The 26,825-nt window shown below is 44.9% G+C and overlaps 2 protein-coding genes across 5 annotated transcripts in view; one reads left to right on the top strand and one right to left on the bottom strand.

Annotated features, from left to right (window-relative positions):
- LOC126562971 (eukaryotic translation initiation factor 4E1) overlaps positions 1–26,825 on the bottom strand; it is a 436,138-nt gene that overhangs the window by 42,047 nt on the left and 367,266 nt on the right. The window lies entirely within an intron of this gene.
- Positions 1–26,825, top strand: part of LOC126561295 (supervillin) — a 137,323-nt gene that overhangs the window by 40,034 nt on the left and 70,464 nt on the right. Inside the window, exon 1 of one of the 4 annotated variants that reach the window (XM_050217338.1) lies at positions 3,276–3,280. The exons of 2 other annotated variants lie outside the window; for them this stretch is intronic. The gene's annotated coding sequence lies outside the window, so the exon portion shown is untranslated. Of the gene's footprint in view, positions 1–3,275; positions 3,281–9,627; positions 9,633–26,825 lie in introns of those variants that run through there. One more of the 4 variants, XM_050217337.1, reaches the window with a different exon arrangement.

Here is a 26,825-nt window from a genome sequence, read left to right on the forward strand (position 1 = left end):
CAGAGTTCAATCTACTGTAAGCTGCTGCCGCTATGTTGGGTCTGATGGTCTCTCAAGGGCTACACTCTACAACAGTCCAACCAACCATCTTCAACCTTGACGCGCGATGTTGTATGTCATTCGAAAGGGAAGTAGTAATGGTGATTGGCTAGAGAGAAGAGAATCGTAATATAAACCAATAGACCGTAACGGACACGACGTCGTTTTCCAATGTCGCAATATTGTCCGCATTTATTTCTCTTACCGTCCATTGTATGATGTCTGACTACTACTGTAGACCGTTCTTGTAGGTTTCTATCAACCTTGTCTACTATTGATTCACTTGCTCCGGAGTTGGGGCTATCTTAATAAAATAATCCAATGCTCCACAACGCTCCCGGATTCGATGGCTCAAAAATGTGAGGACTTTGTGAGGAGAAATTTCCACCAAACCTAATGAGATACGTGACAGTACTTGAATGATAGCTCGTGGTTGATTGCATAAGAAGTCACGCCAAAGAAAAAAAAAACTCCCTTTGGATATTGGTGGTTGTTGGCGGCGTGTCTTCCTTGAAGAACATTACTTCCTTCCTGGTATCTGGAGTTCTTCTGCAACGAGTGTTGACGTTTCTTTTTCGAACGTGGATCTACTGGGACTCCTAATGATTTCAGGGAATAAGCGTTCGTGTTTAGTGATGTGATGGTTACGGGATGAGCCTGTTGATTAGATGTCTCTAATTGATGTACTACTTTCTTTAGGTCCCATTGCGGTATTACGGTCGGTCTTTTTTGAAGTTTGGAGTCTCAAACAGTAGTGACAGTTAACAACAAATTGCTCCAATTTGTATAGTATTTCGTCACCGTTAAATCCTCCCTGGCGAGCCTCAACTCCGCGCGCGGGGAGCATAAAAATTGTTCACATTCCAGGCGAAGAGCAGACGACGTCACCAGCAGAGCGGCATTCGCCTAGCCGAACACCAAATGGAATGGAATGTAATAAAATGGTCTCCCAGGATGCAAGACCAGGATGCCAAATGGGGTTGCAAGCTCCCGTTCAGATAACCTTCACTTTTAACGCCTCCGACGACAGGATTGCGGATCTGTGGGATCGGTGTGAGGAGGGGCCTATGTATATGACGATGTAAAAACATCTTTTTCCATCGAAATTGTTCTTCGTTTCAATTTCTCTTCTCTAAAACTAGCACGTAAAACATCTTTACACCTTTAGGAATGCGCAGCCACCCGAAAGGTGGAAACGAAATCAATCAACCATCATCCTAAAGCGCCCGAGGCTTTCCTGGTGGATGGAATTCGAAAGAAAGAAAGATCTTAAAGGCAACCATTACTTTGTAGCGTTTGCTGATACTGATCCGCTCGCTCTTGGTGGCTGCTGCTCACTTTGTGGCTAATTTACTTCCCCCAAAGTGACACTCTGTGGTGTCTGTCGGGAGAAATTGCTCCCCATATTTGCCGGGGAGCCTAGCACCCTAATGGACGCAAGAAAGAGTTGGTTGGCATAAGATCACATAAGAAACCGGCTTCTGCTTAACGATGATAGGGTAGGTGGATGGATGTGTTTAATCTACCCGCTGTGGTGGCCTTCACGCGGTGGAAGGAAAGTTTTTGCAGTCACAGATTTCATCTGCCAACTGGCTGTGCCTGTGTCGTTCCTAGTCTGCGGACACCCTGTCGAGGATATAACTTCGGAGGTCGCTAGCTCCTTCCTATATACATATGAAACCTGGTCGGTTTGAAGGTTACTTTCCTGAAGCAGTGGAACCACTTTCTTTTTTCCTGACTGCTTCTTGTTTTTTTTTATATCGTCACCCTATCATCGTACGACGCGCGGGATCTTTATCGGGCCAGATGAAAGTGCATCTTCTTCAGTCTGGTTGTCGTCACCTGCAGCTCACCCCTCGGCATGGGGTCCGCCGTATGTCATCATCATTCGAAGCAGACGTACCCCGGGATTTTGCGTAAGAAAAAACGGGGGAAAAATTGAGAAAACGTATATAAGAAGGTCATTGGATTGGATTTGACTCCTCTGATGGTGGTGTACCTGGTGCCAGGTGTCACTCGACCTGTACGCAAATTGGACAACATTCTTTGATGTTTTTTTGTTTTGTTAGTCAGCATACAATTTGTGCTGTTTCGTGTATAATTACACGATGCGATGTCTTCGGTTGCGGAACGATGACACTTGGGTTAGAGGGTGTCCACAGAATTAATCGCCGAGTTTGAAGAACGACGACGACACGTGGACGAATATTTGATTAGGTGTGTAATCAGCTGAAAGTGTTCCATTAGCGCCAGGAATTAGGTAGCATCGCGTAACAACAACGATGAGACGACGCTGCCTGCGTTTTTGGGTAGGAAACTGCGAGAAGTACCTGAAAGGGCACTACTTGTGCTATTTGATGTGCCTCGATGGGTTGAGTGTTAATGAATTATTGAATGGTTCGATCGTATGGCGGATGTTTTGATGAAATAGTCGAGAATGTATGATGGAATTTTAATGCCATCAATAATGTTGGAAAGGGTTGTGCAAAGTCGTACTGTGCAGAGGGCGTAATAGATTAATAGCTTGTGGTACGTTTGTGTTGTTAATAATCATAGAGAATTAATTTTGGGTATGGTGTACATACCTCAAGCGATGAGGATCTCTTGCTCCTGTCCACCTACAGATAAGCAATCAATATTTGAAGTTTCATTTTCATGCAGACCGAATAGTAATAGTAGTGCGTCACACTTTCTTAATAAAACTCATATGAAGAGAACTTAATTACATCGGATTCAAAACAAGCATCAGCCATCGTCCAAAATGCGGTACGGCACGTGCTTTTCCCCCGATACAACTTCTGCGCTATAGTACCAATGAAATACGATAATCATAATCTTCCACTGGGATAGAATGAAAAGGATCTATTTCCATTACACGTGATGCTAATATCTTCTTCGATTTTCCAGAATTATTACGATGGTAACTTAACGCGTATCGCGAAACCTGCCGAACTGGGCAAGCAACTTCCATCATAGACGAGCGACGCACAATAGTTTCCGGAATGCCACTTAGTCGTGGCTCGTAGATATCATTTGGCTAATGGATGGGCGCCGCACCATAAACTTTATCCGTCCAGGGGGATGGCATCTATTTTCGCGTAGAGTTTGCCCCCGTAGGTCGCAGCTATTTGGCATTAAATGGACTGACACACTACGATTCTACGAAGAACCAATCATCCCTCGGTAAGAGTCGCGTTTGATGCAATTTGTGATGCCAAAGCGTGGGTTTTGGGGGCGCCATGTAAAGCTCAACTTCATCGCGTTTGGTGTCGTGTTGGGGTTGACGCAATTTTGAAACGATTTAGAAAACTTTCACCAACATCCTTTCCATTCTGGCGCCGTTACGTCGTTATGATCTGGCTAATTAGATGCAAAAGGGTGCAGCTCTTTAGTAGGTAGATGGGGCACTGTTTGCACATGAAGTCATGCGCCGGAAAAGTTGACCATCAGCGTGTGGGATAGAGGTATTAGAATAATGGCTTAATCGCTTCCTGTGCATTGATGTTGTTCTAAATGGCCGTGGTTTTGGAGTTTAAATGAGCGAAAGTTCTCTCACCATTCGCAGTGCTTTCAGACTGTTTATTACACATTTTGTGAAAGTTTTCCAATCTAGCTCAATGCGCTAGCTGTCCAAATGGTGTTGTCACAACGAGCCCTTACATTCCTAACCTCAGTACATCGTACTGTCAGTGCTGATGGTAGTTTATTGCCCTCTGCAAACTTTGTCAACTGATCCAGATCTTCTGTAGCTCTCGCGGCGGTCAACAGCTGGCACTTGTCTGTCTACCAAAAACACACACACATACAGCACACAGAAGTAACAATTTATGTTGTGAACCATGTCACGAACCTGCTACTAGTAGTGCGCAGAGTGGCGTCGGCTTAATGTGACGTGCCAAATTACAAACGATATATGTAAAGCGGTACCGCGTGCTCACTGACGCGAGTGTGTTCACGTCACAGTAGTTTGTAAGGCATGTGTGCCTCTGTAGCTGTCTCTTATGATTTGACCCATATTGTGCCTTGTACTCTGTCCTGCCCGTAGTGCATGTTCATATTTAATCACTTCAGAGCAACACTCCAGAATCCAGAACATCCTGATGGTGGTTGTTCGTTACAGTGACCTTCCAGTATCTAGCATCTTACCGTTTTCTCTTTCCTCTTCTTTTCATTTCAGGTAAGCTGTCCAAGAGGAGTGTGCAGTCGGGTTGGAGAAATTTATTGTCACATCGTCTTGAGTGGCTACTCAAGGTGGGGGGCAGCAGGATGATGGGCACCAACACCGCTGACTTACATCGTTTTGAGTTTACACGGTAAAAAGCGTGCAGAAGTAGGAAGGTAGCTGAGGAAGACTGTTGCAATTTAATGTAAAGTGCACATGGGACGCTGTTGGGACGCTCTCTTTGCGTCCTTAATTAATGAGGTGCAGTACATAATTGCGTTTGTGTGCTGTGCATACTCGATGTCAGAAGAGAAGGTGTGTGTGTCTGCTCCTGACGCCATTGGGTGGGCCACAAGATGTCAAGAGTGGGCACGAATATAATTGCCAATCAACACCTTATCATTTGGTAATGAGGATGATATAAGCCCGTGCCTCACGTATGCCGAGAGCGTGAAGATGATGAACATCATGACACTTGGCGAAAATGCAAAAGCTAGCTCCTAAGTGTGAATTGTTAATTAATTTATTAAAATATCCTCATTGCATTCTACTCTGCATTCTGGAGCTAGATGTTTCACCCTCCAATGCCTTATGAGTAGAGGAAAAGCTTCAAAGAACCAAACAATTTATCCCGTTCTGGTGATCCCTGGCCTTTCGCGTTGAACTTTATCGTGTCCTGTGCTGTAAAAATGCCATTGGAATTGTCTCTTCGATTGTACACTTGTGCAAAAGTGTCTCACACACACATTCTGCGTCACGTGAATGAGGACTACGTTAGGCTCAAGCAGGATGTATACTACCATCGCACCTGACACCCAGGCCGTATTAGTACAACCCGTCGTCGGCGTGGGCTATTTTTGGTTCGGAATCTACACATTCCACCTTTCCCACCGTACCGTGCTGTGCTCCGTATGTGCAGAACGTCCTTGCCGGTGTTGTGTCCTTGTCAGGATTGCTTTTGGAGAGAGCTTCCGTTTGCCCACGATGAGGAGAAGCGAAAGGATGACGTCTATCCGGCCTGTGGGAACAGAATGGCGCGACGACCATGGGCACTATGAAAGGTGATACCAATTATACGTCACTCTACTGGATCGGAATGATTGAATGGCGGCCGACCCGTCCCGTACTTCGGGCGTGTGCAACTAGTTGAACCATATAGCAAAAGAATACGGGCGAGTCACTCGTAACGGGGGAAGCACGACAGGACTAGCTGGGAGCTATTTTTAAAACTTAATTAATATACTAAAACCTACTCCGATGACACTCCGTGCTCTGTGGCACATCACAGTGCTTGCCTGTAGGCAAAGCTTAAGTGGACATTGTGTTCGAATGTCTGAGAGTTTCCAAACCCAAAAGTGAGGTGTCACCTCTAGTACATCTGTGAATGATTGTTTTAGTATTTCTCGCTTCTTTCCGGTCCCTTGCTACAGGAAGCAGCTCGATGAAAGTGCCGATAAACCACTGAAACGTCCATTTACCAATAGATTTACGGTCCATACATACCTTTGCAATCAAAAGCCCTTTCGGAGGCAAAGCAAATATTGACGCTAAGTAATCAAACCCTCCGTATGACCCAATGGGCCGTTTGCGTGACAATACGTGACGCGCGTCGTGGGCAGAAAATAAGCCCTCTGCCGGCAATTGCGGTTTGAAGTGGTAATTAAGAATTTATCGCTTGCCGTTCGACGGTATTGTCCTCACCGCGCACCGAAAAGCACTCGTCTGCGTCCATGGAGGTATCGATAGTTCGGAAGTCGGCTTCCTATTTTGCCAGTTACACGTGGCGCCCATACCGGAGGAGCGTTTTTATTTACGGTTTTACGATTTGCCGATTACCACCCCAAATCCGATCCGGGCTGTAATCCGAACCGAATCCGGCTGTGAATGTGCCGCAGAGAGGCAGCAACCGGGTGGATTTTTAATGCTAGAGTTAGTGTAAATTCGAAGAAGCGCACGGTAGAAAAAGAGAAGTGTTTGTGTGTGTTTTTTGTTTAAATAAATAATTCACCTCCAAATATGCTTTCTCGTTTTAGTGGAGGTCTATGGCGTTTTGATACGCATCCACCGAGGGCAGGAAACGAATAAAATATCGGGACGAGACATATTGAAGCCATCGATCGGATGTTGTGCTAGGATACGCTTGATTGGTGTGCCTTCCGCAGTTAAACGGTGTGGTTCCAATCGTACGACAAAAAAACGGACTTGACTGCATATTACGTTCGCTTCGGCGGGCTATATAAGACAGCATTTTGACAGATTGAAGTAGTAACAGTATTAGTAGCAACACTAGCAGTCACTTTAGCGCGTACTATTTTGTGACTCTTCAAAATCATCAATACTGCTGGTCCCCAAAAACGTTGGTGACCTCCGGTGCAAATTTACTGACCCATGGTATATCCTTCACGGTCCATTTGCCAGTTTTTATTGCTTTTTTGGGTATTTATCCTTTCTTTTAAGATAAAATTTATGAAGGGAAGAAGCGCCCATAATCCGTTCGAGCTACTGATTTTGGCGAAGTTATAATAATTATATTTCACACTCTCATTCTCTCGATTCTTTCATGGGTAAAATAGGCGGGTGCGTGTTGGTTGAGGGTCAGATGGATCGTTTCTTGATTTTTTGTTGTTGCGGTTTCCAAAAAACGTTGTCATTCCGCAATCTCAGATTTGTGTTTTTTGTCTGGTCTTGCTGTTTAGTGTCGGCTTGAGCGTTGGATCTTACTAATTCTTTTTTTTGACTTTGAAACCTAAAGGCGAAAAACACGCCCATGGACCAACCCGTGCACCAAACCACCCGCAGAGGCACGTTTCCACCCACAAATCCGCTCAATTTTCGTGTGAAAGGGGCAACAAATAAAATCGGTATTTCGGAGGTCGCCGAAAGCGAGAGTTAACAGCCGTGCCCGGATCCGTGTGATGATTTTTGCTGTTCGGGGCTCCAGGCTTGTGCAATAGGAGTGTGGGTTCACGATGCACGGTGAGCAGGAAAGCGAATGAGAGATAAATCATAACACAAGCTGTTTAAAGAAAATTAATCACAAAATGTGCGAAACGAAGCGATCAAGTAGATCGAAGGTGTAGTCGCAGCCGGCTGCGCTTGCCTTCCATGAGTGCGTTTTTAGGGTGCGTTTTTTCTTGTGTGTATCCACCGGCGCATGGTTTTAGTGTTTTATTTTCGCGCGTCGCTAGTTTACTAGTGTCAGGGTCACCGGGGCCAAGACGCCCCGGGAAGTGCGGTAGTCGATGGTGGTTGCTCGCGGTAGGTGGTGGCGATTAGACTCTCACTTGTATATGCCGCCAAGCGTGATCTGGTGTGAGATCATCTTATTTCACACGTTTCTGACACGCCGCAGTTTGGTGTTTGATTTTGGCTGGTCGAGGGTAAAAGTGCGTCTCTGTGTGTACGATTTTTTGGAACGGCCAACGAACAAGAGTGATGAGTTTTAAGTGTTGCTGATCAGATGATTGGGGCGATGAATTATGGGCGCGCTCTGTCATATTAGTGTCCGAGCAACAAGGTGAAGCGCGCCCGTGTGGTTTTACTTTTTCGATCGTCGATCGTCTTGCGAATCGTACCGAAAACATGTGTAAGAAGTCCGGATAGAGATTGTGGTAAATTGTTCCTTGATTGGAGATAATTTGTTTTAGGCAAATAATGCCGGCGAGCGTGTTTCGAACGCCTGAAGTTATGCAAACACATGCATTGCATAATCCCGCGAAGATCACACACGAATTATTGATCGCTCCGATCTGATTTCTCCAAACTGTCTAAATTCATCCAAATGTGCCCCACCGTGCGGGAAGTTGCAATTATCGACACAAACGATCGGTTTGCAGCATTACTAATGTGGAGCGAAAATCTCCATTACTTAACGTGTGTATGCGAGCGCGCGCGCGCTTCCAATCGCTCGAATGGCGCGATGCAATCGATTCGAATCATACTTCATCTCGTTTAAGTTATCGATCGCGATATCGCTTCATTTGTGCGTGTGTGTGTGCGTGTATTATGCCTGATGGTCTGCTATCACAATCGAAATACGTCTCCCAATCCATCAACCAACCAACAGTTGGTGGTCGGTTACGGGTACGTCTAGCACTAACCCCACAAGGTGCCATGTGTTGTTTTATCGAGCTCTAAGCTCTCATAGTGGTGCGTATGCGTTGTACGAAGAGATAAGTGGAATTGGAGGTGAAGAAGCAGAAAATGCTGACGCAGCAATCTAATCAAAACACTGAAAAAGAGGTGTAAAATAGTGGAGTCCGAGCATACGAGCCTGTTGCGAAAATAAGTGAACCATTTTAGCCACATGACGAGAATGAGTTCGGCTATTCTTGATACCTGATTGCTACCGGCTACAAACTTCATCTGAAAAAAAAGGCAACAACCGTAAGTTTGTTGGGGATGCAGCACATTGTTTTCAGCTCGATTTCCGGTTTTTGCACTTAAAAGTGTACTTTGCCGCTCGCGGAACAGCTGGAACATTATTTGCTCGCTCTCTGTGTTCTGAGTGTGCTGCAAGCAAGCAACCACCACCCACGAGAAAAGAGGTAAATTAATTTTCGGTCAGATACCTTTCGGTAGATTACGCATCGGTGTGTGTTAGTGTTTTACAGGGAACATGGTTAAAAAGTAAGCTGGATCATAAATCTTTTTCCCTGCGAGTTTCTCTCTCTCTTTATTGTATAATGTTGTATATAGTGTTTGAGGGTGGTAGAATCATGGAACTAACCAGACAGCTGGTTGAAGTCCACCGACACACTACCAGCAGAAAGAATGACCGTTACGCATGGTTGCTAATGGTGGTCATTCTTATATATCTTATAGAAGAAAAAACCGGGAAAAATGGGCAACAAAATAATCAGTAACAACGTTGTCATGTACGACAAAATGTCATCAGGAGTGTGTATGTAACCCACGATTTTTTAAACTCACCCACTATCACTCCGAAACAATCCGCCAGAATGCGTGTTTTACACGCCCAATCATTGCACCCTACCAAATTAGTCATCCCGACTAATAACCTCGCTGCGCATCGTATTGGTTGTCCGATTGACCGAAAGCCATACAGCCATACTGCCACTTCCATTTCTCCAACAGTTCAGGGCACCTCTTATCTGGGACCATTTGATGATGGTGATAGTGTTGTGGGAATTAATGGAAGATAAGCAGGGTACGAGGCAATAGCTACGCTGTATGATAAGCGGAGGTATGAGAGCAGTGCGGAGAAGGAGGAGGAGTACATTCCATTTTTGAGTGGTTGGAATGTTATCACGAAAAATTGTGTTAGGCCCATTATTATTGCGAACTACGCTCATCAATGTCATGTGCGACCTTCGATGTACACTAATTAGATATATCTTCTTGCTCTAATTAGAAACAGGCAAGCTGTATAATAGCGCATTGTTTTTTTAACCATAAAAGCGACCCGGTGGTGTAAGTGACAGCGGCGCCGGTCTTAAAACGGCAGGACCTGGGTTCAAATCCCATCCGGACCCGTCCCCACGTAGTGAGGACCGACTAACCAACTACATGGTATCAGCAGTCTAGTAAGCTATCGATGGCCGTCATGACCTTAAAGGTCGTTAAGCCAAGAAGAAGAAGAAGCGGCCCGGTGGTACTGGTGATAGCGGTGGTAGTCTTCGCAAGGCAGGACCTGGGTTCCAATCCCATCCGCGAACCGCGAACCCTCGTAGTAAAGTTTCACTATCTCTCTACGTTGTATATCAATAAATCCTAGAGTAAGGCATCTGATGGTCGCCGTGATCTTGTATGTCGTAATGACAAGTAAAAGGAGAAAACTGGAATATTATGCCGGTGTCTGTCAAACATTCGAGAGTAAATATTGAACATATTAGTGACTAATACAGTCGTCAAACGTCAAAATGTAAACGCAAAAAAGTCGACTTAAGCAATTCCTGACTCTCAATGTACTATAAGCCCTCATTGCATCATGAAGGATTTTCCTGATTTCTTTAAGTGGCTGGCTTTATATATGTTGCGTTCTCTTAAAGAAAAATCTATTCATATCTCCAACAAACAGCACAATATTCCTTTGCCATTCGAATTTATTGGAACCATTTGTGTGTCTCTAGTTTACGACCCATCGGAAAAGGCGTAGTTTGTTGTTGAAAATAAACACACCAATCAATCATGCAGCAAAGTATCGGCTGCACGCGCGCGCCAAGTACGTTGTCTGGTGAACCGCCGCCAGTCAAAACGGCAACGATTCGCTACACTTTTTTTTAAACACCGAATGTCGCCTGGATATCTAGGGAAGTCGTCTCCTCTAAGGGCATGTATCTAGTGGACTATCTGCTATTGTATTCTTCTTCCAAAAGGGTTCAGCAACTACGAATGTAAAACCATTACCAATCCTTTTAAGGATATGTCGGTAGGATATAAAACAAAGGCGAGGTGCATCTCCGGGTGGCCGCTCTCTTTATGCCTTCAGTTCTAGATACTGCACTGTCTGGATAGTTTTTCTTCTGCAGCGCGCGGAAGCAGCTAGCCTCCCCGAGGTTTTATGACCGGAATACGAAACCATTTCAATGCTCACTTGCTTGCCACAGTACTCGAACAGTGAGCGTCGTAATTCCTTAATTTATTCCACCTCGTAAACGTGCGCCCACCCGCGAAAAGGTGTTGTGGTGTGGGTCCTTCCGGGGCAGGGTTTCGGAAACCGAATATGGTGCGCCGGAAAGGTCGCCAACAAAACCCGATCAAGGCCCTTGCCAGAGTGTCATCGATGTTCTCTCTCCCTCTCGTGCTCCCGATATCTCTGCAATCCAGAAAGGTGCAACAATGTGACGTTTCTGTCATGTTCGATCTGCACCGAGGGAAGATCTCTGCTCCAGCAAGGAAATCAGGAAATCGATCAGCCGACCAAGGACGTCAAATGTCGCCGCCACCGCACCTGAAGAGGTGTCCACAAGAATTGACACTTGGCGCGCTCGCATTACTGTTGGTCTTCCTCTACGTCGTCCCTTCCGAGTCCGGTTGAGTCCGCTGATGACGGTGTTGTAGTTCAAGGAAAGCAAACATTTTTACCAATTTTGGAACCGTGTATCCCTTCTCTCTTCGGAGACACACGCAGAGAGCGATGGTCCGGCGCTAGTTGGTGGCATGTGGTTGGCGTAAGGACTAGTTTTTTTTTTTTATTTCGCTTCGAGCACTATTTGGGGAGAAGTCGGTCGATTGTGTATCCTGAAGAAGGGACGCGAACGAAGGGACCCCTCAACAGCGCTCTCCAATGCTCCTCCTCAGGTTCTCGATAATGGAAGAGAAGAAACACAAAAAAAGGTGAATGCATTTTGCACTGGTGCAAAATTTGCGCAAGGTCTTCCCTGTGTGGCTTGACCTCTAACAGGTTTGTCGGTGCGTTTGTACAGCGTGAATCCTGTTTTATGGAGGTGCTGCGGCCTGGTTTTAGGCTAGAAGAAAACGGCAACAGCAACCAAAAAAAAAGGCCACACTCACGCGAGTGAAGAAACAGATTACAAACGAGCATTGTTTCGACCGAATATGGTACTACGGATCCAGATAGTTGTTTAGGAATGTTCTTCTTGGATGTCATTTTTAAAGGAACATATTGTATCGACATCAAGTAGCATCTACATAAATTCTCCTTCCAAAGAGCTTACAAAAAATATTGCAATAAATAATTAATCGAGTGTCCTCCTTTCGGTGAGTCCGTCTACACGATCTCTGTTTCAGACGTGCTAAATTATTCATCGCAATGTCGCGATTGTGCGGGAACAGCTGGGAAATTTTGGAAGGTCAATTTCATGTTCACTGTACAAAAAAAATCACCCAAGACCTATCCTACGCCAGCGTAGATTGGGCCAAGTCGCCACCCGATGGCTTCAGTAGAATATCTGTGGTAGAATCCCATCAGACAACGTGTCAGCATCTTGTTTTACAGCTGAATACACAGAGTGACACAGACAGACAAGAGTACCTACATGCACACAAAGAAACTTTTCGAATCAATTCCAATGGCTGGCAGTCTTGTAGCCAGCTCTGTCGTGTCTGGATTGTTTCACTGTTCGATTCATCTGTGTGGCATCTAGCGCAAAGGGTTTTCAGGGTGGGAAGACTATCATCCAAACCAGCTAGCTAGCCAGACAGATCATTTCCACCGTCATCGTCATCGTCCTTGTGAAACAGAAGTCTTATCCTCAGCTACACAACACAAAGAGCTCTTGGAGTTGGGCTCACCATGGAGGGGTGGGCTTATGGCACAAGAAGCCAGGGCAAGTCTCGCCGGAAAATTTGGAGCACAAAGCTCCAGAGCAGGGGAATGGTTGTTGGGTGGAGTTTATTTGCAATCATTGCGGTTTTTTGCGACACATCGTGGACGTTTAAGTAGTTATTAGCCTGGGTGAAGTGAAGTACGTGAAAAAAGATAAAGGTTCGCTGAAGTACGCGCACTATGGTCTATTCTCTGTTGGAATGGAGAATTTGGGTAGTTGCACAAAAATGGATCCCGAAACCCGAAAGTGTATCCGATTCTGGTTGAACCTCCAAACAAAATTGGACAAATTCTTCATAAGCTTAATCCTCTTTTAAGAGACGCTCAATTAAAGTGTTATCTGTGCCTTGGTGTTGAATATCGCTTCTGTCTGAAACACTGTTTAGTGGTCCCCGACCATCCGCAATGGATAGCTCGTTAGTACAGTTGGCGTCCTGCGTTCATCACGAACTCACGACGAGGGAAACAGCTTGCAACTTGGCGCGTTTCTCATTTATTTAGGTTGCCCCACACTCACTAACGCACAACGACTGGCAAACGTTCCAATTTGAGCCACGTACCAGGCACACGTCTCCCGGTCTTTCGGTTCCGGTTCACTTCTAACTGGATGATGTGACTTCTGGTGCTCCAGACATAACCGCTCCTTCGGGGAAGCTTGCGAGAAATAAAGTTCCCGCATGTCCTGACCCTATTTCTCGTCTGCTTTTGCACGCTGCGAAGGGGAGATCGTGCTAGACGTCGAGACGGAACCCTACCAGACGGGACCGGCACGAGAGAGTGATTGAGGTTAGGATCTTGGAAGTGGGGGTTTGGAGAGAATCCTTCCGATATTGCAGTCTTCTGCAGCGCGGGAAAAGTCAAGCATCGAATCATGCAAAAGGAGGAACGGGATCGGGTTTGTATTTCTGTGCTGCAGTCACATGCTGCTGTTCTTGGAGTTTTGTCGCAGACTCATTTTTCATTCACTGATTACATCCCACAGCGTTGCCGGCAAACGGAGCATGAGAAGTTCTCGAACGCTTGACGTTAAGAAAGGCAAATGATGGTTAGTTCCAGGGGTTTTTTTTTCATCTCCAGTTGGTTGGTTGCGTTCTGCCAGTTTTTCCTGCCTGCGAAGAACCCTTTTGAAATATAAATAGAATTTCCATTTCGGTGTTAGGACATCCTCCGGAATGAAAAGGGCGAAATCGATTCAATTAATGATGCACCGTTTGTGCAATACTTCAAGAACAAGTTTTTGTTGCTCGTGTTTTGATAAAAGCAGAAAGGAAACATGACTGTAGCAGTACTTACCTAGTTGCTGTTCCTGCTGCTGCTCCGAGATCGTTTTTTTTGTCATGTTCAGCGCAAAGCTCCTGGGAAAACATCTCTGTTGGAGTTTTGCCTCGTTGAAGAATTGTTTTCAAAAAGTTGGTTCTGAAGGAAAATATAGAGCAAAACACGGCGCTGCACGGACACCCCAAGGTAAATGTCGGGGAAGATGGTTATTTATGATGCTGGCACAGCACAGCTTCTAGTGCTATTCAGTCCCTTTTGTGCGCAATCCTTGGATGCACACCTAGGTCTCGTTTGTGTTGTGCAAAGGTCCCGGCTGTGTTATGCAATTTCGCACAAATAATAATAATAATGTCTGCACAATCTGCTTACCCGGTGGAATGTGATTTTTCGTTCCGTTCCGAGAGTCGTCGCGAGACTGTAAGAGGATACACTTTTAGTGCCATCGGGGTTGCTTTAATGATGCAAATATAATTCGTAAAGTTTGCTGTTTGATCAACGGAGGATCAAACGAAAAAGGGGTAAAAATGTAGAAGGTTAAGGGTCGTGTCTTTTACTCGTGAGGAGCAGGTGGATTACATAAAATGTTTAGCTTTAGTTTTTGTAAGTATGTGGTTGAACCCTCATCAGGGTGAAAGCAGAGCTGGGTTGGATTTGAGTATAGTTTTTAAGAACTCTCAGTTTTTGCAAAGGCTTGAGATCTCTGACTTCTTCAATCAGAGGTCCTAGCTTAATCCAAATTTACACTGCATGAAAAAAAACGCCTGAATGTATGAGGTCAGGATTACAAAATAACTTATTTTTTGTAACTCTATTCTGGGTGATCTCGTTGTTTTGTTCGCTTTAAATGGCTTGTGCTGTTACACAAAAAAGTAACTTCAAATTTGATACATTCGAGCACTTTTTGTTTGACCGGTTGGAATTGAACTCCGGTCCTATCGTTTGAAGTACCGAGCTACCCTCGGTGGTAGAGGCGGCAGCAGCTCCGATCTTTACATGGCACGATCCGGGGTTCAAATCCCTTCCGAACCGTACCTCCGTAGTAAGGACTGCCTATCCAAAACTACGTTATCTCTACCAATCTGTCAAATTGGTACAAGTGATGTCAACCGCTTTGGGGTGGAGTTTACCTGAGTTTCTTCTTTTTTGCGATAAAAATGTTCAGATTTTCAGACTTAAGTCAACATAGACACGTTTGCCTCTTTATGCTTTTTCCTAGAACAATTCTTCGCTATAAATTGTCGCCTTTACGCGGAGAAAAACGAGGAGCTCCACGAAGTTCAAGCATAGAAAAAAGTATTTGCTTACGCCCGTGCTAATTAGCCTGTAGTAATCCACGAAAAGCACGCACATGTCTTGCCCGACCGGTCTAATTAATAACCGTATTTACTCTTGTAAATAATACCACATTTAGGCATCGATTGGTGGGCGTTTTAATTGACAACCAGATCAACCAGACGCGAAAAGCATCTCCCCATTTTGCGCTTTCAATTTTGGGAGTTACCACGAAACAGGTCACGGTAAGCACAGACAGAGAGAGAGAAAAAGCCGGTTGCAAAAAACCGACGGTGAATCATGGTACAAAATAGCCTACGCCTCCGTCCTAGGGTTATCCTTGAACCGAGTGGGAGTGAGCACGGACATTGGAATAGTGGTGTGTGTATGTGTGAGGAACAAGGAGAAGAAAAAAGCTTCAACTCTCACACCTCACCTTGGCTTCCATTCTTTCGATCCTTTCTTGGCCGCTTTCACAAAACACGCTCAGCCAGCTCCACCCCAACATAGTCACAGTCGCCTGTGGGAGGATTCGCAACAAAAAGTATCAAAAGCCGGCAGTTTAAATGTGTGTCTGTGCACACGCTGGTGACTCATAGTTCCGACGCGACACAAAATGGAACACATTCTTGAAGGAATGTGCCTTCCCACCTTCACGTCTCTGTCATTTGGAGCGTGGTTAAAGTAGGTTAAGGATTTCCTTTTTCCCATCGCAATCAGCTCCAACATCCGGCGCAACAATTTTCCCTACCCTGTGTAGTACGGTGCGAAAGCTTTTCATGATGAGTATCTTGAAGGGAGGAAAGCTTTGGCGGGGCCTTCTGCTCCTCTTTCTGGATCCTTCCTTTCCCTTGGCGGGGTCGGTTAGGATAGGGGACGCCGTGGCCTGATAAGAATGCATGAAAATACGCAAAATCTAGAACAATGCTATTAAGTTTGGAGAAGCCGGTCGCACATTTGCCTGCCAGTTGTGGGCGATGGGTTGACGCTGGATATTGCGTTCATGCGTGACAAGGTCAAGAATGAAGAAAATGTCGCCTTATAGAGGAAAAGCATCAAGCGCGCGTGTGGGTTGATCGCAAAATGTACGATTGGTGTGGAATTTTCGGTGTGACACGAAGCGTCGGAATGTGATTTCCACAAGTGAAGAGATGAGTCTAGGACAATCAGGGTATTCTGCAGTAAAAAATATATGAATAGATAAGAAAGGATACAAATTTGCAAACATGTCACCAAAACTGTAAGCTAGTCACTTGTCGATTCACTCACACGCTTCGCTGTCGGTTCATTTAGCTTATTAAGGGCACCGAAATGGTTGGAGCATTCATCCTCCATCCCACAAAACGTGATTCCACTCCATAACCGCGAGAATTCGAAATGGAGTCACGTTTTTATGCACTCGTAAAACGTTGAAAGATATCACCGAAACCTCTTCTGGAGTGGTGTTCTTGGATGCACACACACACACACATACATACACACACAAACATACATACACACACACACACAAACACACACTTACATAGCCGTACATTGTTGTACCAGTGATTAGATACAGGGAGGACGAAGTCTTGGAGAATTCTGGGGTGAATTTTGTACGAGAGATGAAGTACGAACCTGACCTTTCTCTTAGCGACTGACGGTGAGGGTTTTTGCAGGTGAAGTTCGCAAGAAAGGAACAGATTCTGTAGGAGGTAATCTTTGTCGTCGGTACGAACATGTCTGAACTTTGGGGGTGTCTCGACTTGCTGATGTCTGCTCTGTCTGCAGAATTTGTGCCGATGGTGTTGTTTTATACAGATACTGTACTGCGTGCAGTGAAAAAGAGAAAAGCGATAGAATTTCGTGCTATGTAGGTCATCTGGAAATGTACGTCTTCGCGCAAACCATTCGCTCTTAAAGAGGTACTCCCCCCCCCCCCCCCCCCCCCCTCAAATCGAATCGTTCAACTGTCAATCATGTCATTTCTTCGTGTCGGATGAAAACTTTCCTACACGAAGCTTTAAAATAGCGCTTCAATTGGTTGTTTTAATGTTTAAGCTAACACTGGATCGCTTCTGCTATGCTGCAGAAGGCTAGCCGTCAGTGTAAACTGATTCGAAAAAGTTACTTTAAAGTGAATTAACTCAAATCGAAGGAATGCCCAAGCGCTTCAAAATTGCACGTCGACGAAGTTTTACTCACTGAAAGCACTTTATGGCGAAGCGTTTCCAACCGGAGGACGATAAAGTTTCGTCTATTCTTTGGAGTATGAGGCACCGGTTACGTTGGTGGTACGGTCGTCTAGGACATTGTGACATCTTCTCAACTCTATTGAACAATCCCTAATGGTTTTATATACATATCTAGGTCAGTCTGTAATTAAGTCCACACTCAGTTAATAGCATCCAAACCAGCAGATGGCCGTAAAGCAAATTTATGTTCGCATCTTCTCGTTTAGTTAGAAAACATCGGTGAAAGTCCTCTTATGGTTATGTCGCTCTCCCAAACCTCAAACGCCAGGCAAAAGAAGCAACTATCAATGGGTAGCTTTTGAATAGCGCGAATGTGTGAAAATTTGCCAACCTCTTCCCCAGTGTCCGGTTCGCTTTGCGAATGGATGCACGGCCACATCGTCAGGTCCGTTTTCACTTTCCTACACGCCTTAGCTCCACGTTAGTACTAATCCTAATGGCTAATCAACTTCCCGGTTTTGCCGCATAGTCGCACAGAAGAAACAAGCATTTGCTACTACATGCAACTTCCGATGCATTATTACACCCAGCACCAGCAGCACCTGGGACGAAAAATGATGCCTCTCCACAGCACACAACGCGCCGGACATGTTTTATCTGCTGCTAGCGCACAGTGTGTGGCTGCCGGAAGGAAGAAAGCTGTAGTAGGCTTCGGTTTTTGTTGCCATCTTGCAGCATAACTCTCACCCTCTGCCCTAGCCCGTACGTTCACAATGTCGTCCAGTGGAATTTGCTGTTGCTGGACTCCCCCGGCTACAACGACGAGAGAAAACGAAAACCAATGGACAAAAATTAATTGATAAATAATTTACAGCATTTTATCGCAAACCGAACCTAATTAGATCGCACTATTTACTGCCCGATCGTGATACGGTGTGTCTTGTGGGTTAGTTTTTTGCGCATGATCTTGTGCAGTCGCTTGAAGTTCACGGCAAAAAGGTGTGTGTTTTTGTATGATTCAAAGTGGAAGACACACCACCGGATAACTATCGGGGTGGAAAAAGCTGTCGACAGTAGATCAAGATTAGACGCCTATGCAGCAGGGAATCCCTGCTAGGGGTGTCCTCTATCGAACTTCATCTCGCTCTGTTCGGGGGAAATGGGAGTCCATATTTATGTGCCCTCGGAGATGGCTCTCTGTTGCTCTCCGGTAGGCTTAAACTCATTAGCTCCAGGGATCCAAAGATCCCAAACATGACCCTACCTGAGTAACTGAGTTATAGAGGTGTTTATCCCGGAAGCGTTCGTTGCGGCAAGTGATGTAGGGTTTTGTACGTGTGTTACCTAATAATTTTCTACGGAAGCTGCTCAGGGATTTTCGAAGCGTTTCTTATGGTGAACTTGAATAATCAATAGCTCGAGGTAATTGGATGGCAGGTAATCAACAGGAGAGTCGGTTTTTCGATGCATACAGGTGTACACATGCACATTTACGATGGAAAGAAAAGTTCAGCACATGGTGTGTGTTTGAGCAATTATGAAATGTCATCTTATCGATCCCCGGGGATCTTTTATAGCATGTGAAAGTCAGTGCTTCGTGAACTCCCTGTGAAAGAGAGAGGCTTTACAGATTGTGTCGGGATATTTTATGGCGTTAGATGGAGATTAGTATAAGTAGATAATTGTTGGGAATTCAAACTTGAGCATTGATATATCTGCACTTCTTCAAAAATTTAACTTTAAGGTTACAAAAATATTGCACACTATCCAAATGCAGGGCAGCCTTTATAGCTGCTTGACAAATAGACCAACAAAACAAATGCCTTACCTCACCATCGGTGAAGAATCACTCAAGGGCCTGCCTGCCTGCCAAGCCCGTCGCCTTAACAGTGGCATTCAGCAGTGGCGTTTAAACTGTAGCTTCAAGAAGCAAGCAGAAGACCCCCCCCCACCCCCAACAACCTTGCTATCGCTCCCAAGCCGGTTGGAATCGGTGTGCGCTATTCAACAACAATGATATTAGCAAATATAGCAGGTTCGCCCCCATTTTCGGAGTGGTTTGCCAGTGGTGTGGTGCCTTTTAACGTTCCCACCTGCCATCAGCGAACAAATAGAAGAAAGCACAGCAAAAACACGAACGAACAGCAGCAACAACAGTGCTCCCCCAAACTCCCTGTGCAGTGGCAGGCAGGCTACCGCTTGGATGGTGCTGTGAAGCAATAGAAGTGTAACGGCCGGGCGAGCTTGAAGTGAAGTGACCGAATCGTGGCGATTGAATCGTGTGCTGGATGAATGTAGTGAAGGAGGAACTGTACGCACCGTGGCGATGATAGCGACCCAGTTTTTGGAGGGTGCCCCCCGGGCGGGTGGAACGAAGCTGCGAGGTGGTTATGAAATTAAATTTATCGTTTATCATAAATTTCGTTTTATGAGTTAACACGATGGGTAATTCTCGCGAGATCGCGATCGGGTTGACGATTTTAGTGTGCACCGAGCGAGATCGATGTTGCATTGTTTTGGGGAGGGCACGCTGTGCTTTGAGCGCAATTTTTAACACCATTGCAATCAATTCGGCGGCCACGAGAAGATTGGGCTGTAAATGGGTTGATTAATAACAGGCGAAACAGTACATTGGGCAATAATGATTTAACAGCGCTGACTTTTTCTGTTGTGGTCCCCCAAGTGTTTGCTTTTTATGTGTGTTTTTCGAGAGATTTAAAGCGATGGATGTAATCCGTGTCCATTCGCTTTGGTGCAGTTTTGAGTTGAGTGATTGGGCAAGTGTTTGATGAAAAGCCAATAAAGTTTAACAAGCCATTTTGCAAGGGGATCTTGTTGCAGATTGTTAGTATGGCAAAATTGAAGAACGCAAGCTCGTATATAGTTCATTGGGACGGACATTGCCACCTTGGGAAGGCGTGATAAGCGGCACGCTTCGGTTGGTTCGAGTTTCGATTTGCAGTCTGCAGCTGCAATTAATCACGCAACGCTGTGTTGTGTTTCGCTTAGCTGTGCAGCACGTGATGGAGAGCGCTGCTTCTGCTTGTAGCAGATGAATGGGTTCGTTCGCCAGGTACTGTAACATACGCATAGGAAATGAGTGATGTGGAAGGTTTCGCTGAGGTGGAAGCGAAAGGGAACCGTTTTGATGGAAGTATTGAACGATGCCAAAAGGAAGTCGTTAAAGTAGGTTAGAATTCTAGCCATTGGGAATGGCTAAACGTCACGCGCCACATGAAGGTGGAGTTGAGAACTCCTTCAAGTCCTTTGCTACCACCAACGTTAGTAAAATGAACTGTTAGGTCTCTAATTCCTGGAAGACCTGATCTGACCTTGGCGTTTACCTGAGGACAAACAAGATTGTGATGAAATAGCACAAAACCAATGTATGAAAATATTTCACTGTCCTAGGAAATAATTCCAAATATCATATCAGGACTTAGGAGTTCTTGGAATACTAGAAAATTTCCTTCGAACTTTCGCACGCCATGATGGATGCGCTGGTCTGTTTTTTATGGCCTTCGAGACGAGATCCAATATACGTCAAACAATAGGAAGTTGTTAATCAGTCCTAAGAAATAGTCAGCAATATTATGTAAGGACATCTTACATAATACATACATTATGGAAAGGAGTTCTTGGAATTTTAGAAAGCTTCCCAAGAACTTTCGCTCGCCATGATGGGTTGGCCTGTTTTTATGACCTTCGAGACTATGCAATATCCAATATACGCCATATAATTTGAAGTAAATCTCCCGTAGAAAAGACGACAACAGCCCCGGTCTTCACACGGCAGGACCAGGGTTCAAATTTTATACGTAGTGATTACTGACGATCCAACTACGGTATGGTGGTATGTAACAAGTTTAGTAAGCTATTCGATGGCCGGCTTGACCTAGCCCTAAGTGAAGAAGAAGAAGAAGTCTACAACCCTGGGAAATAGTTCGAAATATTATGTAAGCACTTTGAAGATTCTTGTAGTACTTGGAAATATCCTAAGAACTTTCGAAAGCAATAATAGGCCTTGGAGACTTTGGAATATCTACATATACGTCAAACACTTGCAAATCATTGGGTTCATGTGCAGATGAGCAAGATAATTGTTCTGCCAGAAAAGAGCACGGGTAAACCAGGCAAAAACTTTACTGTCTGAAACATCTCAAGCTCCATTTGATCCAGTGGGATTGTCGAGCCATGCAGACCCTAAGATAGATGTTTTATTTATGTAGATCGGTGTATGACTTCCAATGTAGCTTACGTCATCCAAACTTAAAAATCTGTAGAAAATATTTCACAACCAATTTTGTATCGAATTAATTATTTTACTTATACTTATTTAGCTGTGCACAACAATGATAAATAAATGATATGAATTATTAGCAGGAAAGCTTATAAATATTATTCACCATTCAACAAAGTTGAAGTAAATTATTATATGCACAATCTACATTCAACTCACTCCCAACGCTCATTGCTTCTGTCTGGCTTATTACTGACATTTAATAATTTAAATTAATCGACCGAACCTGCCTGTGTGCCTGTGCTGCTCCGTTTTCACTTTTCCTTTTTTGAATAAGAGCGCTACGGAATTATCGCACCTTACCTTTTCCATATCAACCCGAGATCTGCGTTTTTCTTGTGCTGGTTTGTCTTCGATTATTCAACGCCCCAAGCATTACGCATTTCTTCCATTCGTGCTTTGCTACTAATTGATGAGACTCGAAAGATAAATAACTGTCATCTGCAGCAGACGCGCCGGTTACGGTTACACAGCTGCATTGCATGGGCTAGTGGGGAACAAGTTGTGTGAGCCTGGTGGTGGTTCGTTTGCTTCACTCGCGCTGTACGCTAATCATTATCACCAACCGCAAACATGGGAATACAAATCGATGCGCTTCGGTCGTTGGCGGCGGCACCGTGGTCGTCATCTCACCTGCAATATTGACGCGTGCAATTAAAAGGCAACTAAACGGAGCTGGATGATTGTTGTCCTGCTGGAAGCAGCGAGGCGCAGGGGCCATTATGCACGTTTGCGTCGCTTGTCTTTGTGTTGGATTTATCGCTGAAGACACCATCGTCGGTGTGTTGGAGCTTGTCTTGTACTTTGTGTCGTCCAGAATCTAGGCGTGCACGAGAGGGCACTGTCCCGTCGGTCAATCGATCTGGTCTTTGTGGCTTGGGCTGGAGGCGGTTTGTGGTTTGCTCGATATTAATCAAATGCAAACTGACGACGGATAAGATGTGCTCAAGAGGCTGGGAAGGGATAGACTGGTGGGGTAAATTCCATAATCCTACAAGGCAACAAAGTGTCTCCCTTAGGTCAGTAGCGTTTAAGATGCTACTATGTAGGATTTCGAAAGCGACAAAGACGCATCCAGATGTTGTTGGTGGTGTTAATGAAGTTGTTGCTTGAATGTGCGACACTTGTGTACGTGCGGAACGAGGAAGTGGAACGGGGATGGGATGTAGGATGAGTAAGGTGCACTTGAAGCAGTGCGTAAAGGAGGAGCGATTTAACATTTCTTGATTGCTACGCCTTAGGAACAACAGCTGAGCAGAAGATGGTGGGTACCGTCATTTTTCATACGTTTCTTGTTGATGGTTGGGTGCGCTTATCAGCGAATGTCAGCGTCCTCGGAAGTAGCTACACTAATCGCGCACTGTCTGACGTATTTCTGTATGACGTGATTGATGGTATGATGGTGGGAATGGTTTATTATGCAGCTTGAACATTGTCAAGATCGAGGTTGCATAGTTAAAGCCAGAAATCAATAAACTTTACACATCACGCTACTTCATTCTGTATAGGATTTCTATTTCCTGTCCTTAATTTTGGAATCTTACTGAAACTTTAGATATTAGATCATTGGATAGACTTCGTTGGGCCTGGAAACGTAATGACAATGATGCCACACACTCTGTTCGTTGGGAGATTTTTCTTGAACTTTGAGTGTCTTCCTTTGGTTGAAGGTAACAAGAGAAAATGCGACCAGATATGTATTGTAAGAGATTTTCCATCAAGCAAGGATAACATTGGGAAACATCACTGATTGTTACAAAAGTCCATGCGGCTCACTGGTTCTCGAGTACCGCAGCTTTTGGAAGGGATGTCAATAACAACTGTGACTTCTGAAAGCGTGCCCCGAGGCTGAGCATAATCATGGCCCCCATATAATCATTGGCAGCACTACAGATGCCCACATACAATCCACCTACTGTCACGGCAACCGAACTCACCGTGATTGATGGGATTATGATGGAACGTGCTTTTGCGTGTTTCGGACGCGATTTAAGGGCGTTTAAAGGGGCTGTCATTTCATCATCACCGGCACCGCATCGCATCGAAAAACAAAAGAAGAAATGCGAACAAACACAGATAAAACCCAACAGGTGAAGGGTTAAACAACATTAGCACAAGCGCTGGGGAAGCGCACACTGAGCGCAACAGGCAAGGGTGTGCTTTGCTGATACGGGCGACTGATTTACGATTGCCCAATTTGTGCAAAGTGCAGAGGCAGAAAAAAAACGCGTCATGCTGTAGAGATGCTCGCGTTTTTTTAAATCTTGCGGTTTCTGTCTGATGTGTGACCCATACCCGTGAGTCGCGTAATCGTGAAATCGCGCAATTCAACTGCAGCATAAGCAGCACGAGGCGCACCGAGTCATCGTGGTTCTTTACGCGCCCATGTGCTGTACGGCATGTGCGTGTGTACGTGTGTGTGTGTCGCGCCCGCGCTACAGAAGAGTTGTGTTGGACGTTGGATGCATATTATGTCGTCTTGAAGGTTTCCCAACAGAACTCTCCCCACATGTGCGCGTTATCTTTCACGATCCGCTTCGTCGAGAATTTGTGATGTGTGCTCAGAGGAGGTTGCTTTTTTTTGCTCACCACTCCGTGCTGGTGACGCTCCGGTGCAAATAATGCATCAAGTGGTAAATTGAGTTTTTGCGAAATTTACTTAGCTTACTGCGGATGGCACCGTACTACTGCAATGTTGCAAAGCGTTGCGATATGAAAGGGGGTGATAAGGTGAGGTTTCAGTTGGTGGTTACTGCCTGGGAACGGTGGTCTCTAGTATGAATGGAACGTATCACTAACGAACTTTAGTACAACAAAAGGTAATCTAGTGTGAAAATATGTATAATTCTAACTAGACATCGCAATATGGCATCTTTATGAGGGCGTATTGAGCTAGCACGCCTGAAAGTATGCAATGCATTTCCTATCCTTTGGCAAGCTGAAGAAACTTAAAGGGGACTGGAAAGTGTTTAATAGGTCAGGAAAATCTAAATTATCTTACAACATTCTACAAATGAAGACAAAATTCATAATTGCATACTTTTAGGCGTTAGGAAGCATTATCTAGCTGTACTCCAAAAGTATTAGTAATCAAATGGGAATAATATTGTATTTCCCAAGAAAGCAATCTTCTTAGAGCAACCTAGCTAACAAATACAATTAATCCAAAGAAAAATGTACAAATTAGAGAATAACATGGCTTCGAGTCCTTCACTTTCGTCCGGTTTTCTATGGAAAATATTCGAAGCTCATGAAAACCCTCCTTGGACAAATTAGTCCCAATTTACATCTGCTCACGTGCTCCCAACGTGTGTCTGCACGGTCGTTAGCACGCCACAAATGTCTCGAAAGATTCTAGTCGTCCACACCACACCGACGCAAGACAATGGTCAGTGCGCGCTTCATTCGTTTTGCCAGACATGTCCCTGCCAGAAGACATTCTTCGCGTGCCGCGCGATGGGTCGCATGTACACGTTTTCCGTGCAATGGAGGATTATTTGGCCGTGTGTCGCGGACCGCGGAACTGACCGAAATGTGCTCAGTGCTTTTATTGGCGGGGGTCGTAAATTGGATTGGTGGGCAGTGCGAATTCTGGACAACTTATGACAGCTAAGCTTGACGTGAATGACACGTTTGACGCGCGGCCTGTGCTGATGACTTCCGTGACGCCTTGGCCTCCCCATACTTAATTGGTGGTTACTATTGGAATGATTTCAAAGGAGTGAAGAACTACGCACTTCGGTAGTTCTTTCTTATCTGATTCAGGCCGTAAGATTAGGTTTTTGGGCCAGTTGTTAAATGAAAGAAAAAAAAAAGTCTGATCATTGTATATAAATAATTAAGAACGCTTCCTCGTGAAACGATTTGAATTCTCAACTATTACCGCTGAGCTCATTGCTTGTCAGTTCTGATGGACGCGTTGTAAACAGTTTGAGCGTGTTTCCTTGTCTCGTTGCAGCTGAAGAAATGTGTGTTTACAACGTTCGAACTAAGGGACTCCTCCCTTCCTTTCTCCCTTCTGTTGACCCTATGCACCAGTCAGCGGATGTCTTTAGTGAACGCCCTCGTGACCTTGCTCCGTACGGTGCGTGTGTGTATGGACGAACGTTGCAGAATTTCTGCATCAACCGATGAGCTCATGGGGAGGGAAAAATGAAACTGTACGATCGCAACTGAAGGAAAAAGACGCAACGAAATGAACCTTCGCTGTTAATATGATTTCCTTCATCGGGAAATTTTAATTGCTACACGAGTCAACTTTACGGTGCGACAAAAGGATAGCTTGTTTACTTGATGCAGCCGGCCCCAAACGCGTTGGCTTGATCGTTTGATCGTTTCCGGTGCATCAAAGATCAAAAGAAACTTCGAACGGTTCAATCGCGCGGACTACGCGAAGAAACACGACACAAACTTGTTCATCCATTCTTCCGGTTTTTCTCGTCCGATCGATTGGCCGTGAAATGAGTCCATCCCCAGAACCTTGAATTTTCCGCCAAGGTGTCGGACGTGTGTCGGGTAATCAATTCCATTTTACATCCGACGGAAAACGTCATCAACCACGCTTACATGGCTTGGTGTGCGGGGATGCTTGCTGTGGTTGTACCACCGCCCAGAAAATTTGTGTCACTTTCAGTTGGAAGTGATTAATTATCGTGTTAACATCCGACGCCAAGTTATTTTTTGTTTGCTTCGAGGTGCTTTAATTGTACGAGGGCATGTGTTATCGAACCATCTTCTGTGACGCTAACATCGAGGCGGGCGGTTGCTTGTATCAGCATAATAAATTAAATGTAAATTGGAAACTTTGGGGTGACCTTTCTGGGCGCTGATTTACTAGCTCGCTCTTTCCCATTTTGTCATTTTGGTTGATGACGAAATTGTGCGAATTGCTTATTTTATTAGACGCTTTTACAATCTAGCCACAAAGTATGCAATCCGCTCGACAAACTTCAGCCCATTTATGCAATCCGCTTTACAAACTGCTCTTTTGTATTTTATTGGTCGATTGTAAGTCTGCTTCTCGCGTCTCACATTCTCTGGGAATTCCATTCTAGAAACCAATTTTCTTTTCGATTTTTCCAGACCGACACATTTTTTTTCCACCACAAACGGTCACACCGGTTTGTTGTGTTGGTTCAGTCTGTTGTTGCTTCTTATTTATGCCAGACACTTACGTTTGACTAGCCCGCTGTGTGTGTGTGTGTGAGGTTTTTTTTTATTTGGAAACTTTTCGCATGGCTTCCCACTTTAAGTTGCCTCCCCCCAAAAAAAAAATAAAAAATGGCACTGCGGGGTGGTGGGCAAATTGTTTTAATTTTCCGGCTACCCGAAGCCACCGCTCGATCGTTG

Source organism: Anopheles maculipalpis, chromosome 3RL, assembly GCF_943734695.1.
Source record: "Anopheles maculipalpis chromosome 3RL, idAnoMacuDA_375_x, whole genome shotgun sequence".
In the NCBI taxonomy this organism is placed as follows: Eukaryota; Metazoa; Arthropoda; class Insecta; order Diptera; family Culicidae; genus Anopheles; species Anopheles maculipalpis.